Source organism: Ostrinia nubilalis, assembly GCF_963855985.1.
Source record: "Ostrinia nubilalis chromosome W unlocalized genomic scaffold, ilOstNubi1.1 SUPER_W_unloc_3, whole genome shotgun sequence".
In the NCBI taxonomy this organism is placed as follows: domain Eukaryota; kingdom Metazoa; phylum Arthropoda; class Insecta; order Lepidoptera; family Crambidae; genus Ostrinia; species Ostrinia nubilalis.
Genome location: NW_026973570.1, coordinates 205,159 through 225,970, shown reverse-complemented (window position 1 = coordinate 225,970; position 20,812 = coordinate 205,159). Strand labels below are relative to the sequence as shown.

General features: G+C 35.4%; 1 long non-coding RNA gene across 2 annotated transcripts in view; it reads right to left on the bottom strand.

Annotated features, from left to right (window-relative positions):
- The window catches only part of LOC135087398 (uncharacterized), a 30,245-nt gene extending 16,843 nt beyond the window's left edge, over nucleotides 1–13,402 (bottom strand). The window contains exons 1-3 of one of the 2 annotated variants that reach the window (XR_010260794.1): nucleotides 13,260–13,402; nucleotides 13,003–13,175; nucleotides 12,823–12,921 (exon numbers count right to left, since the gene is read on the bottom strand). This is a non-coding gene — a long non-coding RNA (uncharacterized LOC135087398). Of the gene's footprint in view, nucleotides 1–11,751; nucleotides 12,922–13,002; nucleotides 13,176–13,259 lie in introns of those variants that run through there. The other variant, XR_010260793.1, reaches the window with a different exon arrangement.
- Nucleotides 13,403–20,812: the final 7,410 nt, after the last annotated feature.

Genomic DNA, 20,812 nt, shown 5'->3' with positions numbered 1-20,812 from the left:
GTATGCATCATATATTAATACAAAAGACAATATAGAAGCAGATCAAGAATCGCGTAACAAAAATGTGGATACAGAATTAGAAATTTCCAGTGCAATGTTTCAGAAAATTATTAATAATCTAGGAAAACCTGACATAGATCTTTTCGCTTCTCGCGCCAATGCCAAGTGTGAAAAGTATATATCTTGGATGCGGGACCCAGATTCATTTAAGGTGGATGCATTTACCCTAGATTGGCATCCTTACTTTTTTTACGCCTTCCCCCCATTTACCCTAATACCAAAGTGCCTTCAAAAGATTAGGACGGACAGAGCAGAAGGCATACTTGTTTTCCCCTTTTGGCCCTCTCAACCATGGTTCCCATTCTTAAGGGACATGTGTAAATCAGAAATTATTTATTTCGAGGCAAATGACCACATAGTAAATTTCTTTTGCAGGAGAAGGCAACAGCTCAAACTTACCCTGGGTGTCGCGAGGCTCTCCGGGAGTCTTTTCTAAGAAAAGGAACCCCGGAGGAAGCATTAGAAATAATGTTATCTTCGCTAGCTCAAAATACTGTTGTACAGTATAGCTGCACATATAAATTATGGTGGCCATTTTGCATAGGTTTAGATTTAGATCCATACAACACTTGTTCCGAATCAGTGATTTTGTCATTCCTTACAAACCTTTATAATCAGGGTGCGGCATACGGTTCCCTTAACAGCCACAGAGCTGCATTAGGTTTATTACTAAATTGTGATATTGGAAATTATAAATTAATTACGAGATTTTTTAAAGGAGTTTACAAGCTTCGGCCAACTCATCCCAAATATGTAGGCACATGGGACCCCCAAATTGTGCTTAATCATATAGCGCATTGGAAGCCCCATAGTGAGATTTCCATTGAAAAATTGACAAAAAAAGTCACTATTCTTTTAGCACTGTGTACAGCGCATAGAGCACAAACATTTTGTTAGAAAATCAGTAAATGTATGATTAATTCACATGAATTTATTTCAATTATTACTATTTCTTAATATTTTTTCTAATTTGTTTTTAAATTATAAGTAATTATACTGACTAACGCACCTGCTTCCGACTATGCGATTGGTGGGGAACACCCACTCCACTCGCCCCACTCTAACGGACATGATAAAAGGGCCGGGTAGCACGAGCGTTCGTCAGTGTGCGACGAGAAGTCAAAGTGTAAAGAACTTTGTAAAAGTGTAATAAAGTGTGTGAAACTACAAGGAGTCTCATTCCAGCAAGATCCCTTTCAGTTCAGAAAGCGGGATAACATTGAGATCGTGTTATTATCACACTCAATGTAAGAACATAACGCCCAAAAAGGTACGTAAGTGCAGACTTTTATTGTTTTAATTATTTTATTACGGTCTTTATTTTCTCTTTTTTTTTATTTTACTTATAATATACATTATTACGATTAAACATAATTTATAACTTATTGTAATGAAAAATAATGCATGTTTAATGACATTCTAACGACTAAATTGTCCTAATTTTATGAAATATAAATATTTAACACATTATTAATTTTATACCTACATAATAACTTTTTTTTACTGACCAATAAAATTAAAACTGTTATTTTTTTATATAAATCTTGAAAATAATGATTCCGTACTGTGTTGTATGTACTATTATAATAATTCGTACTTTTTTTAAACTCTTCCTTCAATATTTAATTAATATTTATGCATGCATTCTTCATTCATTACACAATATTTATGAAAAGTCGACAGCACATCTTTACTATTTTTATTGCAAAATAGTTCATATTACAATGAGTTGAGACGCCACTGTGTTTTGTTCGATGTGTTGTCATCCGCATCTACTACAAATAAATTTATTTCTTTTAATTTAACAAAGTTGTTTAAATACCTACATGACGTTAATTAAATACATAGCTTGTCGTATATTCGTTAAATATGTGCAATTAAGATACCTAGATCAAGAACACATACTTTTTTTTATTTTTATGTCTTCCAGGGAATCATGGACAAACGAAGACGCAAAAGAAAATCGGGCAGCCCTTTGACGAATGAACCTGAATCTTCTGTACGGGATTCACGGTCACAGCAGCGTCACCGCAGCCCAGTAAGCAGCAATGACTCGCCTGATAGCGAGTTCGAGTCTCCTGTGCGCAAATCACGTCGCGTTCATCGGCGTGATGACTCCAGAGGGCGTCATCATAGAAAACGACACCGACGCAGACATCGCTCGAAAGGTTCTTCACGGAGAAGTCGCCGCGACAGCACCAGCGAGGTGGACCAGCCGGGCGCCCCGGAGCCGAAGGACAACCGCGAACAAGAACCAGGCGCAGCTGCTCCACAGCCTACCACAGTGAGTGCACCTTGTCCTAGTACTTCTGATTCTAACGTTTTAGTTAATGCATTCAAAGACCTGATACAAACTATGAAAACAGATAGCGGTAGTGAAAGATATCCATCACTAAATGTAATTCCAGAATTCGATCCTTCAAAACGAAACCAAACAGTTGATATGTGGATCAGTAAGGTTAACGAATGTGCCCAAATTTATAATTGGACAGAAAGACAAACCATTCATTACGCGTTACCTAAATTAACTGGTTTAGCGCAGAAATGGTATCAAGGCTTGCCTAGTTTATTGTTTTCCTGGTCTGAATGGCAAAATAAATTAAAATTGGCCTTTCCAAGTGACGAGAATTATGCTCAATTGTTGACAGAGATGCTTGCTTGTAAAGCCAGGTTTGGCGAATCATTAGAAGAATATTTTTATGAAAAGATGGTTCTATTAAATCGCTGTAAAATCTCTGGAAAGAATGCAACTGATTGTATACTGTTCGGTATAGATGACAGATCCGTGAGAACTAGCGCTGAAGCAGCTCAATTCACGGAACCAGATAAATTACTTGTTTATCTTAGAAATGTTAGAGTACCTAAAAGAACAGATAAGTCAATCACACCTTTACAACCAAGCAACTCTGAACCAAAACGTCAGAAATTTGTTAAAAATGTTAGTAACTCTAAGCCTACCAAATGCTATAATTGTGGTGTAGAAGGACACCCTTACTATAGATGTGAGCAGCCAATCAAGCGGTGTGACACATGTCACAGAGTTGGTCATTTAACTAACGACTGCCCAAATAAAAGTGGAACACAAAAAAGTAACACGGTTTTACGCATATCTAAAGAGCAAGATAATGATTCTAAATATTTTAAATTAGCCTCGGTAAATGGTCAGAATCTAAACTCTTTTATAGATTTTGGAAGTCAATGTACCATGATACAGGAGTCCATTGCTAAAACCTTAGTTGATTCTTGGTCAGTATCTGATTTGCCCATTTTAAGAGGGTTTGGTGATAGTGTTGTAAATTGTTTGGGGAGATGTGAGGTTGAGATTGAAGTCGATTCAGCTAAAGCCACAGTGGAAGCACTTATCGTACCCGATAAGTTGCTGCGCGTCCCAATTCTTCTCGGACAAACGTTTACAGAGCAAGATCATGTAGTAGTTTACAAAACTAAAAACAAACTTAAAATTACGTCAGATTCATTAAAAACGATTGAACTGTACGTATCAAATCCTGTTTATATTAATAAATATACAGAAGTTGATGTTTACTCTAAACCTGAATACACTGGAGATTTATTTATTGAACCTGGCTTATGTCAACATCATCAAAGGCAATATCAATCAATTCAAAGTGTAATAAGACTGAACAAAGGACAAGGCAAAATCATAATTAAAGGCCTTGCACCTTCAGAGTTTGAATTAGTTAAAGATACTTTGATAGTTCGAGCATTGCCTTTAAATGAGCTAGAGATATTAGATGTAAACAGAGTCGAACATAATATTCAAAATAAACCTGAGATTTCGCGTATTGATTCTACTATGATGCATATTGATGATAGTATTGAGCCAGAGTACAAGGAACAACTTATAAATATGCTTAATGAATACAGAGACTGTTTTGCATTTTCGGTTAGGGAATTAGGATGCGTCAGTGGTGCTGAAATGGAAATCAATCTCAACGACACCTCTCCCGTTGTCTATAGGCCCTATCGTTTATCTAATACCGAACGCGAAGTGGTGCGAAATATGGTCCAAGAGATGGAAGATTCCGGTATTATACAACAATCTTCATCGAACTATGCGTCACCAATTATTCTTATTCGTAAGAAAACTGGTGACTATCGGCTTTGCGTGGATTTTAGAGCATTGAATAAAAAAACTATTAAGGAACATTACCCCCTTCCACGAATAGACGATCAACTAGACAATCTATCTGGTCATAGATACTACACATCCTTGGATCTTGCGTCTGGTTATTATCAGATCCCCATGGAAAATGCATCTAAGCATTTAACAGCTTTCATAACTCCGGACGGTCATTACGAGTTCAATCGGATGCCGTTTGGACTCGTTAATGCGCCGTCTGTTTTTCAAAAAACCATCAATAATATACTGGGAAACGCAAGATTCAAGGATGCGTTTGCGTATATGGATGACGTCATCATACCGTCAAAAACCGTGGAAGAGGGTCTCCAAATTCTTAAAAACATCTTGGACCTATTTCGAACCTCTGGTTTAACTTTAAATTTATCCAAATGCAATTTCCTTAAACAATCCATTGATTATCTGGGGTTTGAGGTTAATGAAAATGGGATAAAGCCCGGGAAAAAGAAGATAGAAGCGGTAGATAATTTTCCTAGACCTACAGACCAACATAAGGTCCGTCAATTTATTGGCTTAGCTAGTTTCTTCCGTCGTTTTATAAAAGACTTTTCCATCATTGCAAGGCCCTTAACACAGCTTCTAAAGAAGGACACAAAATGGAAATGGGAGAAAGTGGAGGAAAATGCTTTTAATACTCTAAAGAGTAAGCTTGTTGAACGCCCTATATTATCGTTTTACAATCCAGATTATGAGACGCAATTACATACTGATGCTTCAAAAGTAGGTATAGCTGGAATTTTAATGCAGAGACGTGATAAAGATTCACCTTTTAATGCGGTAGCATACTATAGTCGTCAAACATCTCCCGAGGAGGCTAAATTTACATCTTACGATTTAGAGACCTTAGCTGTTGTAGACTCCCTGAAAAGATTTAGGGTATACTTATTAGGTATTCCCTTCACCGTGGTTACTGACTGTAACTCATTACGGTCCACCTTTGAAAAAAGAGATACATTGCCTAGGGTCGCGAGGTGGTGGAACATAATACAGGAGTTTGATATAAATATCGTTTATAAGCCGGGGACATCTATGACCCACGTAGATGCACTCAGCCGGAATCCAATTTCAAACACGATTGATGAATTCCAAGTTCGACAAATTGATACAGATTGGGTAGCTACAGTACAACAAAGCGATCCCGAACTGCAAAGAATAGTTCATATTTTAAATGATAAAGAAAGCGACAACATAACTGAAATTAAAAATGGGTTTATCGTTAAAAGGGGCTTATTATACCGAAAAACTGAAAATGGAGATCGCTGGGTTGTACCAAAAGGAGTAAGGTGGCAAGTAATGAAATCTAATCATGATGAAATAGGGCATTTTGGGTTTGACAAGACATATGAAAAGATAAAGAGTAATTATTGGTTTCCTAAAATGAGACGTTTTATAAAAAAATATGTTCAATCGTGTTTGGAATGCGCACATGCTAAGATTCCGGCTGGTAAAAAGGCAGGATTATTACACCCAATTGAAAAGGTCGACCAACCATTTCACACCTTACATATAGACCACTTAGGGCCATTTGTCCGCAGCAAAAAGAATAATTCGTATCTTTTATTAATTATCGATGCATTCACCAAATTCATTGTTCTTGTCCCAGTTAAGAGTACCAAGTCCAGTCATTCCATTAAAGCCATAAAACACTATTTTCATACATTTAGTGTACCCAAGCGCCTGATTTCCGATAGAGGAACCTCTTTCACGTCTAAAACTTTTCAAAATTATGTTAGCTCCCTTGGCATCAAACACATTATGAATGCGGTGGCTACTCCACGTGCCAATGGCCAAGTGGAGCGCTATAATAGAACCGTTTTATCCGCATTAACGGCAATGAACCACAGTAAGCCCGATAACACTTGGGATGAGTGTGTCTCTGAAATCCAATGGGGTCTTAATAATACATTAAACAAAGGGACAGGGAAGAGTCCAGCTCAGGCTCTTTTTGGCATAAATTTGGTTGGCACTCCAGATTCACTGCTTCAACTTAATGTCGTAGATGAATCTGTCAATTTTACACCACCCTTAGAAGAAACTAGAAAAGAAATAACAGATACAATAATAGTTAATCAAGAAAAACAAAAGGAACGATTCGATAAGTCTAGGAAAAACGTTACTTTCAAATTAGGAGAACTCGTTAGGGTAGAGAGAGAAGTCCCATCGGTAGGAAAAAGTAGGAAGCTACTTCCAAAAATCAGAGGGCCGTATCGTATCACTAAAATTTTAGACAACGACAGGTATGTCGTAGAAGACACACCATTGTCCCGTAAAGGAAATAGAAAATTTAGTGGCATATTCTCTGTTGACAAAATTCATCCATGGATGGTATTTAATAGGGCAGATTCACAATCTGAATCGTCTAATAATGATGACAGTGAATAAGTCTCACCGTTTGATCTGCTGCAAAACATGTAACAAATATTTTAGCATATTATTAATAGTGATCTATTATTTACGACTTTATGAAAATGATTAAAGCTTAGATACATTATTTTGTTTTATATATTATCATATTGAATATCTACATACAATACACGAATGATGATATTCTTATATAAGTATTCTAATAAGTGATTTTTATCTTTATCATAAAAGTGATGAGGGTTTGACTGAAAACATGAAGGGGTTTCAGTAAACCTATGATTATGTGTTGTTTGACTGAGAACATGAAGGGGTCTCAGTTAAATAGTATTGAAGACATGAAGGGGCTTCAATAAAGAATAGTTAATAGCAAATTGTAATTATCTTATTGTTGTGGATATGTAGAGGCCTCAACAATAAAAGCTATAATATTACTATGATGCAGATTTATTATATGCAGATGATTTAATATTGTTTATATTTTGTTGTGGATATGTAGAGACCTCAACAAAATTAATCTATAATATTATTATGACGCAGATGATTTAAAATTGTATATATTTTGTTGTGGATATGTAGAGGCCTCAACAATAAAATCAATAATATTAAAATAATATTATTATGTACCTAGATGATTTCATACTGTTTATATTGTGTAGAGGTTTCAACAAATTTATTTATAAGTGTAGTTATACGATGAAGATTATTTAATACTGTACAATGTATGTACGTATAATTTCCCGAGACGGGAAATATGTCAGGAAAGGCCGACTGTTAGAAAATCAGTAAATGTATGATTAATTCACATGAATTTATTTCAATTATTACTATTTCTTAATATTTTTTCTAATTTGTTTTTAAATTATAAGTAATTATACTGACTAACGCACCTGCTTCCGACTATGCGATTGGTGGGGAACACCCACTCCACTCGCCCCACTCTAACGGACATGATAAAAGGGCCGGGTAGCACGAGCGTTCGTCAGTGTGCGACGAGAAGTCAAAGTGTAAAGAACTTTGTAAAAGTGTAATAAAGTGTGTGAAACTACAAGGAGTCTCATTCCAGCAAGATCCCTTTCAATTTTCTTTGATCAAAATAAAAAATATAAAAATCGGTAACAATGATATTAAAATATTTATTTCTGACATAATTAAAACTTCTCGCGCAGGACGAGCACAGCCATTGTTGATTCTTCCTTTTTTTCGTGAAAACGAGGATTTATGTCCAGCAACTGCTATCAAAGATTATTTATCTAGAACGGAACAAGTAAGAACTAACGCTAACGATAATTTGTTGCTGACATTCAAACCACCGTACCGACCAGCGACGAGTCAGACGATCGCGCGATGGGTGAAACAAGTCCTAGCGGCGAGTGGAGTAGATGTGGCGATATTTAACGCGCATAGCACGCGGCATGCCGCCACATCTGCGGCCAAAAGCGCGGGCGTCTCACTCGACGTGATACGGAAAACGGCGGGTTGGACATCAACATCGGAGACATTTGCTAGGTTCTATGATAGACCACTAGTAAACAATGAAATTTTTGCTAGATCGGTTTGTTTACAAGATCAGTCCCCTTAGTTGTTCCGTTCTCATAATAAAAATGAACTAGGTGTGTACTATTGCCTTTTTGGTTTGTTTCGAATTAGTCAAGATACGAATATTAATTTAGCATTAATATGAATTGTTAATACATATAAAATTATTTACAATAATCATAATAAAATTATTATTGTCATATTACATTATTTTATTTAAACTCTTTGGGGTCGGTATAAGGTATACACAAAATTATTATCTTTAATAATATTTTGCTACTCGGCAAAACTTATCTCTAAACATCTACGTGTTATACTGACATATGTATTCTAAAATACATATAATATTTAGAACTATATCTTCGAATAAAGTGACGAAATAATAATACATGATCAAACGAACTTCCAAGTGAAGTTCGATCAGTATTATATGAGTCACTTTATTCGAAGATATAGAAAAGGGTCCCACCCGATTCCCTGCCCATCTAAGTTTTGCCAAATCCGGAGAAACTCTGAAGAATGAAGTAAAGATGGCGCGATGCAGGGAGCGGGGCGCTAGGGATACCAGTGTAGAAATTGATTTTATTTTCTAATCGATACATCGAATACCGTTAAATCTGAAAAGTGTGCGAATGGTTGCTCAAGCAATAAAAGGACTACGTGTTATACTGACATATGTATTCTAAAATACATATAATATTTAGAACTATATCTTCGAATAAAGTGACTCATATAATACTGATCGAACTTCACTTGGAAGTTCGTTTGATCATGTATTATAATTATCTGCGCTACATTCAGTGACAAAAAATAATTATGTTTATGGGTAACCACATCCAAATGAAATAAAAATATTGACCATTTAAAAAATAATAATCAAAGAAGTTACTAAGAGTTATTACTTATATCATTTTTAAATTTTTCAACAATTAGATTATGCGATGTAGTGAATAATTTATTTATTTAAATTTTATTGAACTATTCTTATGATTGTTGTTAAAATGTTTCAGTTACGTGAAAATGATCAAAGAAATAAAATTTAAATTAATTATTAGATTCGCAGAATAAATCGGCATGATTCAATAATTAATATGATAATGTAGTACATTTTAAGAAATGTTTCGTAATTAAATTATTAGTTAAAGTTATTAATACAACTTACCTTTATCGACTGCATGAAGTATGATTAAGTACCGATGAATTTTTTAAAAGTTTTAATTACCAGCAATGTAAAGTTGAAATTTTCTTTATATTCAAAATTGTACACTTTTTAAAATAACAGAATATTTTTATACATAAATTATTATCAAGGTAAATGTAATAAAATTGTGTTACCAAGCCTTGTATGTATGTAAAAGATGTCACATAATTATGAAAATAAATTGCAAAATTTCCATTAGGTATTTTCCATAAAATTATAAACGATGTTTTAAAATGTCAATAGAAAATCTCCACGTATTATGTATGACAATATTTACTGCAATATTAATTTAATTAAAAATGATTCGTCTACGTTATTATGAATAAGTATACAGTGTGTCCGGGCATGTAGTGATCAAACTTTAAAGGCGTAATCTATGAACAATTTTATCGATGAAAATACTTCAAATTTGGGACTTGACCCATTTCTCGAAAAATTACATCAATTAAAATTTTTAATTTTTAGTTTACACCTCTTCTTTAAAAAACAAGTGAAAGCGTGGGTAGCTTAACATTAATAAGCAAATATTTTATATCATGCGATAGCCAATAAAATTATCTATTAGTAGAAGAAGAAAACAGACACAAATTTCATACATTTTATAGGAGTAAGAATGGATTGAATTAGAAAAATACATTTCTTTTTTCACTTCTTTTTCAGTTATTTTCCAACACAAGAAAAACCAGGTCGTTAAGGTATGTTTTATTTGCATTGTATTATTAGTATTTGAGCTATTCTACAAAACGAATGTAAATTTATTAGTCTACGTCTATTAGTTTCTACGTAATTGTTGAACAAAGATACCCCTTCCCAGCGGTTTCCATAGTAATCGGAATAGGTTGTGTGATTCTTTCAGGCAGTGCATTTTCGCATGTCGCGTGCGCTATGGAAACCGCTGGGAAGGGGTATCTTTGTTCAACAATTACGTCGAAACTAATAGACGTAGACTAATAAATTTACATTCGTTTTGTAGAATAGCTCAAATACTAATAATACAATGCAAATAAAACATACCTTAACGACCCGGTTTTTCTTGTGTTGGAAAATAACTTAAAAAGAAGTGAAAAAAGTAATGTATTTTTCTAATTAAATCCATTCTTACTTCCATAAAATGTATGAAACTTGTGTCTGCTTTCTTCTTCCTCTAATAGATAATTTTATTGGCTATCGCATGATATAAAACATTTGCCTATTAATGTTAAGCTACCCACGCTTTCACTTGTTTTTTAAAGAAGAGGTGTAAATTAAAAATTAAAAACTTAAATCGATGTAATTTTTCGAGAAATGGGTCAGGCCCCAAATTTGAAGTATTTTTATCGATAAAATTGTCCCTAGATTTTGCCCTTAAAGTTTGATCACTACAAGCCCGGACACACTGTATACGTCAAAAAATGTTATTACACTTTTATATGACCTTAATTACAAAGATAAATCATCATCATCATCATCATTTCAGCCATAGGACGTCCACTGCTGAACATAGGCCTCCCCCAATGCTTTCCATGTTGATCGATTGGCAGCGGTCTGCGTCCAGCGCTTCCCTGCTACCTTTACGATGTCGTCGGTCCACCTTGTAGGTGGACGTCCCACGCTGCGTTTTCCGGTACGCGGCCTCCATTCCAGAACCTTTCTGCCCCATCGGCCGTCAGTTCTGCGTACTATGTGCCCTGCCCATTGCCACTTCAGCTTGCTAATCCGTCGGGCTATGTCAGCGACTTTGGTTCGTTTACGGATCTCCTCATTTCTGATTCGATCTCGCAAAGAAACACCAAGCATAGCCCTCTCCATAGCACGCTGTGCAACTTTGAGCTTCTGTATAAGGCCTATAGTGAGAGGCCACGTTTCCGAGCCATAAGTTATCACTGGTAACACACATTGGTAATAAACAAAAACACACAGCAAAGATAAATGATTTTCAATAATTATGTATAGTGGCCACTTATACGAAGTTAAGAATATTAATTAAAATAATAAAAGGTTAAACATATTGGTCACGTGTACGTGTTCCAAACTTCCAACTTGTCATCTTCACAACCCGGCGCCAATCCATCATCACGCACCTTCTGCATCTCCCGGCAGCTAAATATCCTCACACGTCAGCCAATGTCCTCCAGCACCATCGTCACCCAGCAGCTACGCCCAACACAGTTTTAAAATTTCTTCCTTTATAGGTTTAACGCGGCTGCATTTCTTTTACCTTACGCCATCCAAAATTTGATCTTCACAGTTCACCAAAAATTTTCACTTCATATAATTTATGTTGAAATTGTCTTTATTTTATTTAAATTTGGGTCCGTATTCAAATTCACGTATTTTGAATTCACGAATTTACATAGTTTTTATTATTGATTACGCAGCGCTGTCCGTGGGCAGCACTGGCAGGGTCGCCATGTAATGTGTGACGATCGGGAGACACAATAAAACAGTTAGATGTGCGCACTGTAGGTTTATTCGTAAGAATGAAGATTATCCTAAGCTTATATACTAGTGGTTTGCCTAATATGGGGAAAGGATGCGTACACACTACATCTGCGTTGCTTCTCCTTGACTTCTCACGAGCATTCGACTCAATTAACACGTCGCTGCTGCTGTCGAAACTCAGATTCTATGGTCTTGAACAAAGCGCTATCAAATGGTTCCACAGTTATCTGCATGGACGGAGTCAGTATGTGGAGCTGAGGCTGAGCAACGGTAAAAAACTTCGTTCACAATCTCTACCAGTGAATCGTGGGGTCCCACAAGGCTCGATCTTGGGGCCGATCCTCTACATTTTGTACAGTGCTGATATCATAGGACATATTGCACAATGTCGTTATCACTTGTATGCTGATGACTTACAGTTGTACCTTTCATTTTTTGCTTGTGATCAGGGCGGAGCTATGGCTTTGATAAACAAGGACTTACTTAGCGTATCTACCTGGTGCTCTGACAACTGCCTTACCGTAAATCCAAAAAAGTCTAAGCTCATGCTAATAGGGACACCTAAAAACATAGCTAAGATCAACGGTTTATGTGTCACCTTAAACGGGGAGTCAATAGAGAGGGTTGAGAATGCTAGGAACTTGGGTATGGTGCTTGACAGTCATCTCAAATTCGAAAAACATATAACTGAGTGTGCAAGGAATTGTTTCTATAGGTTGAAGCTCCTGTACAGAATAAGACCATATTTGTGTGAAAAACTAAGGATAAACCTTTGTGAGGCACTTGTCTTGTCTAAGCTGAACTATTGCGACACCGTGGGCCATGTCTATTGGCAAGTTCAGCAAAATTGTTGCAACGAGTGCAGAATGCATGTGCCCGTTTCTGCTTCCACATCCCACCTCGAGCTCATGTAACACCATTTCTAATTACTGGCAATCTGTTGAAGATGGAGGCCCGTAGAAGGTTGCACTTAGCGACACTGTTGTTTGGCGTTGTTAACACAGGACGGCCGATGTATCTCTTTGACAAGCTAGTCCAGGCCCCAAGCCGAAATGAGCATGAGAGAAGAGTGATTACTCACGTCTTCCTAACGCCGAGGCATCGCACGGCGGCATTTCGAGGCTCGTTTAGATTTGCGGCATCTCGATGTTGGAACGACCTGCCCCCGCCGCTGCGTGCTCTGAAAGTAAAACACTCTTTCAAAATACAGGTAAAGAAATACTTACTGTCTAGGCAAAATGAAACTTATTGATAGACGTACCATCAGAGTATGCACGTCGTATATGCGGGTATTGAGGTGCCGTTCCGGCATTGAGAACGCTGCTCATCTTGGTTCCCCTTTTGGATTCGGCTCTGGGATGCTCGAACGATTTTTGTGGCTGCGAGGAACTGCCATGACATTGAGATTTTTTGTCTTTTTCCCTGATGAGTGCCCTGCAAATAGGCAAATATCTAGGTAAAATATTTGTTACCACTGTGCTTGCGGGATTGTTGACACTAAACCAACAAGTCACTTACCTTTAGTTCACGGCTTCTGGGTGTTGGAGTTCATCCATCCGTCTGTCTGTATTTATTTATTTTTAACACAGTAGACATAAACACATATTTATTATAGGTACATTGTGAAAGTGAAAATATTCTGTCTGTGCGTGCTTGGCTGATTTACGTGGCAAACAAACGTGAACAAAACGTGAACGTCAGGTCAGTACCTCTAGTAGGAAAAACTTTCGAGTTCGTTTCGTTGCGTATTCAAAGTGTCATCGAAAAATTTTGTATGAAAAATTAAACAGCGCCCCCTAGGGCGGCTATAATATAGGGGGCGCTGTTTAATTTTTCATACAAAATTTTTCGATGACACTTTGAATACGCAACGAAACGAACTCGAAAGTTTTTCCTACTAGAGGTACAGGTGACTTTTTCTTGTTACTTTTTTTTTTCTTCTTTCAGGGTCCGTCACCTGACTTTTTGGCCGCGTTCATATTTAATTAATTTTTTAATGTGAATTTTTAATTTATTTTTGACATGTTTACTTGAATTTTTAATTTATTTTTGACATGTTAATTTTTATTCTTATTATAATTTTTATTTTATTGTGAATTTTAATTTTTTTTTTCTTGACATGTTTATTTTAAAATTAGTAATTGTATTGTTTTTCGTTAATTTTATTGTAATTGTTATTGTAATTTTATTTTAATGTGAATTTTTAATTTTAATTGATTTGAGTTTATATTTTTTTATTTTATTTATTACAATCTTTTTGCCCCTGCGTACAAGGTACCCACTGAAAACCAGTGTCTTGGCACTTGGCAGTAAAATGTCAACTGTCAAGATGATACTGAGTGGGTAACCTTTTTGGCAACATTTCTTTTTTCTCTTCATTGTCTTTGTACTTTTTTTTTTCATAATTGTATTTTTATATTGCCCTTTGTTTTTTTTTTTTTTAAGTTGTCAAATAAATAATTTTTCTTTTCTTTCTTTCAAATTTATACCAAACACCTAGGTCTATTGTCCTTTTAAGCAGTGAAAAAATCAATTCTAAGTTAACGCGATCAAAAGATACAGCAGTTTATACCGACACCTTAGGCGAATTTCCGTCACACGCTAGGGAATCAAAACCTACAAGGTACTTCCCGTGAACTCACAATCTTGAAATTCGGCACGAAGCAACGTTATATAGTACAGATAAAGGAAAAATTGCCTAAATGATAAATTTGAAGTTACATAAAATATTAAAATTTTGCTTACATGACATAAAATATTTTTTTAATAATTATAAACTTACTAGCGGCCGCCCGCGACTTCGTACGCGTGGATCCTGTTTTACCCCCATTTCCCGAATTTTCTTTGCTATAAACCTCACGGAGCCCGAGACCTTTCCAACGAATGCAAAACCGTGGAAATCAGTTCGTGCGTTCTGGAGTTATAGCGTCAGGGAGGAAAACCCGACTTATTTTTATATAGTAGACTACCTGTTGAAATAGTTAATCGCAAAGATCTACTACTAGCGCCCTCTATTATGTGCTCATGCAATGTATAATTATTAAAAAATAATTCTGTCACTTTTCTCTTGTCACTGCAAATTGTTGTTTCATTCTATTTTTCCTAAATCCAAATTAACTGATATTAGGGCAGTAATATTATAAATAATAGGAACATTCAACAGGTTATGGGCCATTATTGTTCCTCAGATAATAAAATTAGTGTCTTACCGAAACAGTTCCGTGATTCAGTTGGATAAAGTTTACCGAACGTCAACAGCGCAACCGCGCCGCGTAGGATTTCTATTTTTTCAGCTTTTTCAGCACAATCAAAAATCATGGCCTCACAAATTTCTATTGGAACTATCGAAAAGCTGGTGGGCCGAGAAAATTACCCTACGTGGAAATTTGCAATAAAAAACTACTTGGAACATGAGGACCTATGGGAAACAATAGAACCGGGTGCCGACTATAAATATGACAGTAAGAAGGATGTAAGAGCCAGGTCCAAAATAATCCTTTTGATAGACCCTATCAACTATGTCCATGTGCAGGAGGCAACTACAGCGAAGCAGGTATGGTCAAAATTAGAGAAAGTGTTTGATGACTCCGGGCTAAGTAGGAAAGTGGGTTTGTTGCGAGATTTAATATCAACAAATTTGGAGAACAGCTCTGGTATTGAGGATTACATAAATAAAATCATGTCAACTGCTCATAAGCTCAGAAATATAAATTTTGTAGTAGGAGACGAGTGGCTCGGTACATTGCTACTCGCTGGCCTCCCCGATGTCTACAAACCGATGATCATGGCTATTGAGAGTTCAGGTGTGTCAATTACTGCTGATTTCGTAAAGACAAAGCTGTTACAGGATGTAAAATTATCAGATTCTCCAGCCTACTATATTAAGTCAAATAAATCACAAAATATGTCAAAGTCCCATAAAGATTCACCAGATAACTACCAAAAGAGAGGCCCACGTTGTTATAATTGTAATAAATATGGTCATATTAGTAAAAACTGCTACTTTCAAAAGAAGAAGAATCAGACTAATAATTCAAAAAACATATATTATGCGGCTTTTTCTGTTGCAGAGTCCTTGGATAAAACTAGATGGTACATCGACTCGGGAGCATCGCAGCATATGTGTAGAGAGAGATAATGGATGTATGATGTGTCTCCTACAACAGTAAGCAGTATAAAGGTAGCAGATAACAAAACCGTGGCAGTAGAAGGGTGTGGTAGTGTGAATTTGCAGATAAGGGACTCCAAAGGCAGACCTCAAACAATTCAAGTAAGAAATGTGCTGTACGTACCTTCCTTGACAACCAATCTTCTCTCTGTAAGTCAGATGACAAAAAATGGATGTGAAGTTATATTTGAGAAAAAATATTGCAGAATTTACCAAAATAAGAGATTGATTTTGTCAGCTTTACAACAGAACAATATGTATATGTTGAAAGATATTTCAGAAACATCTGCATTATTGTCAACAGTAAATGAGAATGATATTAATTTGTGGCATCAGAGGATGGGCCATCTCAACTTCACTGACTTACAGAAAATGGGAACCTGTACTGAAGGAGTAGAATTTGATAAAAAAGATTCTCAGATTTGCACAACATGTATTGAAGGTAAAATGACTAGACTGCCTTTTAAGAATATTGGTACTAGAGCATGTGAACCTCTCCAATTAATCCACACTGACCTTTGTGGCCCGATGGAGACCAGCTCTTTAGGAGGTGCCAAGTACTATGTCTCCTTTATAGAGGACTATAGTAGAAAAGTATATGTCTATTTTATGAAAAACAAATCTGATACATTAGAAAAGTTTAAGCAATTCAAGAACTTAGTAGAAAATGAGACTGACAAAAGAATAAAAGTATTAAGATCAGACAACGGCAAAGAATATATAAACAAAGAATTTGAATTGTTTTTAGAGAAATTTGGCATTCAACATCAGACCACCAATCCGTACACTCCGGAACAGAACGGATTAGCGGAGCGAATGAATCGCACGCTTGTAGAAAGAGCTAAATGTTTGATCCTGAATTCCAGATTGGAGAAATCATTTTGGGCGGAAGCAGTGTCTACAGCTGCTTACTCAATAAAACGATCACCAACCAAGGCCCTGGACTACATGACGCCATATGAAAAGTGGTCTGGTAAGAAGCCAAACATTAGTAATTTGAGAATTTTTGGATGTGATGCCATGGTACATGTGCCTAAAGAAAAAAGGCAAAAATGGGATTCCAAGGCTATCAGAATGCTGTTTGTTGGCTATTGTGAGTACACAAAAGGATACAGATTTTATGACAATGATAAGAAACAAATATATAAAAGTAGAGATGCAATATTTCTGGAGAATAAAATTAAAAACAACAGCATAATTGTGCCACTATCTGATTTGCAGCAAAATGAATCTGATGACTTATCTGGAAAGGAGACTCACAGCGAGCCTTCAACTGATACACCTGACACTCCGATTTCAAGGACCATAATTCATAATGAGAAGACAAAAATGGGGGAGGCTTCTAATGACGATGAGAGCTATCACACTGATGATGCTGATGATGAGTACACACCAGAGAAAAGAATAAGTGATGTGATACCTTCGAAAATGACATTGAGACCTCGAAATAAACAAAATACCTACTTCTGTGAAGACTTGAACGAGCCAAAAGAAGCAACAGCTTTTTTGACTAAAGAACCTGACACTATGGAAGAAGCTCTTTCAGGCCTGAATGCAAACGAGTGGAAAGATGCCATGAATGATGAATTCGAGTCGCTCCTGCAGAACAACACATGGACATTGGTTACTCTACCAGAAGGTAAAAGAGCTATTCCCTGTAAATGGGTCTACAAAATAAAAACTGATGCTAATGGTGAAATTGTGCGCTACAAAGCAAGATTGGTCATCAAAGGATTTATCCAAAAGAAAGGAATTGATTATAATGAGATATTTGCTCCTGTGGTTCGACACACTTCGATCAGATACTTATTAGCATTGGCTGTCAAGAACAATTTATTTATAGAACAAATTGATGCAAAAACCGCCTTCCTGCAAGTTGACATTGACACGGAAATATATATGCTTCAACCACCATCTTTCGAATATGGAGAAGAAGTCTGCAGATTGAATAAATCCATTTATGGGCTGAAGCAGGCACGCAGACAATGGAATCTGAAACTTACATCTGTGTTAAAAGAACTGGGGTTGAAAAGTACATCTGTGGACCCGTGTTATATCATAAAACTCAAAATGGAAATATTCTATACAGTGTGTCCGGGCATGTAGTGATCAAACTTTAAGAGCGTAATCTATGGACAATTTTATCGATGAAAATACTTCAAAGTTGGGGGGCCTGACCCATTTCTCGAAAAATTACATCGATTAAAGTTTTTAATTTTTAGTTTACACCTCTTCTTTAAAAAACAAGTGAAAACGTGGGTAGCTTAACATTAATAGGCAAATATTTTATATCATGCGATAGCCAATGAAATTATCTATTAGTAGAAGAAGAAAGCAGACACAAGTTTCATACATTTTATGGGAGTAAGAATGGATTTAATTAGAAAAATACATTACATTTTTCACTTCTTTTTCAGTTATTTTCCAACACAAGAAAAACCAGGTCGTTAAGGTATGTTTTATTTGCATTGTATTATTAGTATTTGAGCTATTCTACAAAAAGAATGTAAATTTATTAGTCTACGTCTATTAGTTTCGCCGTAATTGTTGAATAAAGATACCCCTTCCCAGCGGTTTCCATAGCGCACGCGACATGCGAAAATGCACTGCCTAAAAGAATCACACAACCTATTCCTATTACTATGGAAACCGCTGGGAAGGAGTATCTTTGTTCAACAATTACGTCGAAACTAATAGACGTAGACTAATAAATTTACATTCGTTTTGTAGAATAGCTCAAATACTAAAAATACAATGCAAATAAAACATATCTTAACGACCTGGTTTTTCTTGTGTTGGAAAATAACTGAAAAAGAAGTGAAAAAAGTAATGTATTTTTCTAATTAAATCCATTCTTACTCCCATAAAATGTATGAAACTTGTGTCTGCTTTCTTCTTCTACTAATAGATAATTTTATTGGCTATCGCATGATATAAAATATTTGCCTATTAATGTTAAGCTACCCACGCTTTCACTTGTTTTTAAAGAAGAGATGTAAACTAAAAATTAAAAACTTAAATCGATGTAATTTTTCGAGAAATGGGTCAGGCCCCCCAACTTTGAAGTATTTTCATCGATAAAATTGTCCATAGATTACGCCCTTAAAGTTTGATCACTACATGCCCGGACACACTGTATAGAATATTTCCATTTTGAGTTTTATGATAGACAGGGTGTTTCTTGTAAGGTGTCAAGCCGAAGGCAGGTGATAGGTGAGGACTAGACCTATCGATTTCACCCCCATGTATGTTCTACGATTTTTCATAGTTTAGAAGTTATCGTTAATTTTGTGATTTTTTCAAATTGTATGACCCAGTAGGCTTTAAATTTTTTTATCTTTTTTTTGGGTCGACTTTTCTCAGATTTCTTTTTTTGACAGATTCCCTATTAATTGCAGATTTTTTAAAAAAATAATCAACTTCCTATCTTTGATGCAAGATACAAAATTTTTGCTAGAAACATAAAAAATATGTTTTTAGCGGAACATTCTAAAATTTTCAACTTAAAGGTTTGAAAAAAAAAAGAAATTCCATAGGTCCAAAATAATTTTAAAAACTGCGCAGTTTTCTGAACTTTCATAATAACACAAAAAAACATGTACTTAATAGGCCATTATTTTCTGTAATCGCTCCACTAAAGTGGTAAGTCGGAGATTCCGTTACATGTTTTTGACTTTCTTAGGACTAACTAATGTTTGCAATTCTCTAAGTTTCGGATGTTCCGCTAAAAGCATATTTTTTTATGTTTCTAGCAAAAATTTTGTATCTTGCATCAAAGATAGGAAGTTGATCATTTTTTTCAAAAATCTGCAATTAATAGGGAATCTGTCAAAAAAAAAGAAATCTGAGAAAAGTCGACCCAAAAAAAAGATAAAAAAATTTAAAACCTACTGGGTCATACAATTTGAAAAAATCACAAAATTAACGATAACTTCTAAACTATGAAAAATCGTAGAACATACATGGGGGTGAAATCGATAGGTCTAGTCCTCACCTATCACCTGCCTTCGGCTTGACACCTTACAAGAAACACCCTGTCTATCATAAAACTCAAAATGGAAATATTCTATACAGTGTGTCCGGGCATGTAGTGATCAAACTTTAAGGGCGTAATCTATGGACAATTTTATCGATGAAAATACTTCAAAGTTGGGGGGCCTGACCCATTTCTCGAAAAATTACATCGATTTAAGTTATTAATTTTTAGTTTACATCTCTTCTTTAAAAAACAAGTGAAAGCGTGGGTAGCTTAACATTAATAGGCAAATATTTTATATCATGCGATAGCCAATAAAATTATCTATTAGTAGAAGAAGAAAGCAGACACAAGTTTCATACATTTTATGGGAGTAAGAATGGATTTAATTAGAAAAATACATTACTTTTTTCACTTCTTTTTCAGTTATTTTCCAACACAAGAAAAACCAGGTCGTTAAGATATGTTTTATTTGCATTGTATTTTTAGTATTTGAGCTATTCTACAAAACGAATGTAAATTTCCGTACCGCGCGGGAATAACTTGACATGTCATTTTTGCGTACTTTTCAGGGGAGCGATTTTAAAGTTTAGAGTTCTCTGGTAAATCGGAATTAATGATAATTGATATTTTTATGATTGAAATAAGCTAATTTGATGCGTATCTTTCGATTGGCGTAAGAATTTGATTAAATTATCTTCTTAATCTATTAAAAAAAAGACTTGTCAAGTTGTGTACCGACGACTTGTCAAGTTATTCACCAAAGAAAAACAAACATTTAAGGTGTAAAAATTGGATTTAAGTTAATTATTTTGAATGAAGTTTAAGTAAAAAAACAAAACAATAAAATAGAACATATTTTTATCACTTTTGCAATGAAATAGTAACAAATTTATTAGAAAAATCAAATATAATCGCAGATTATGA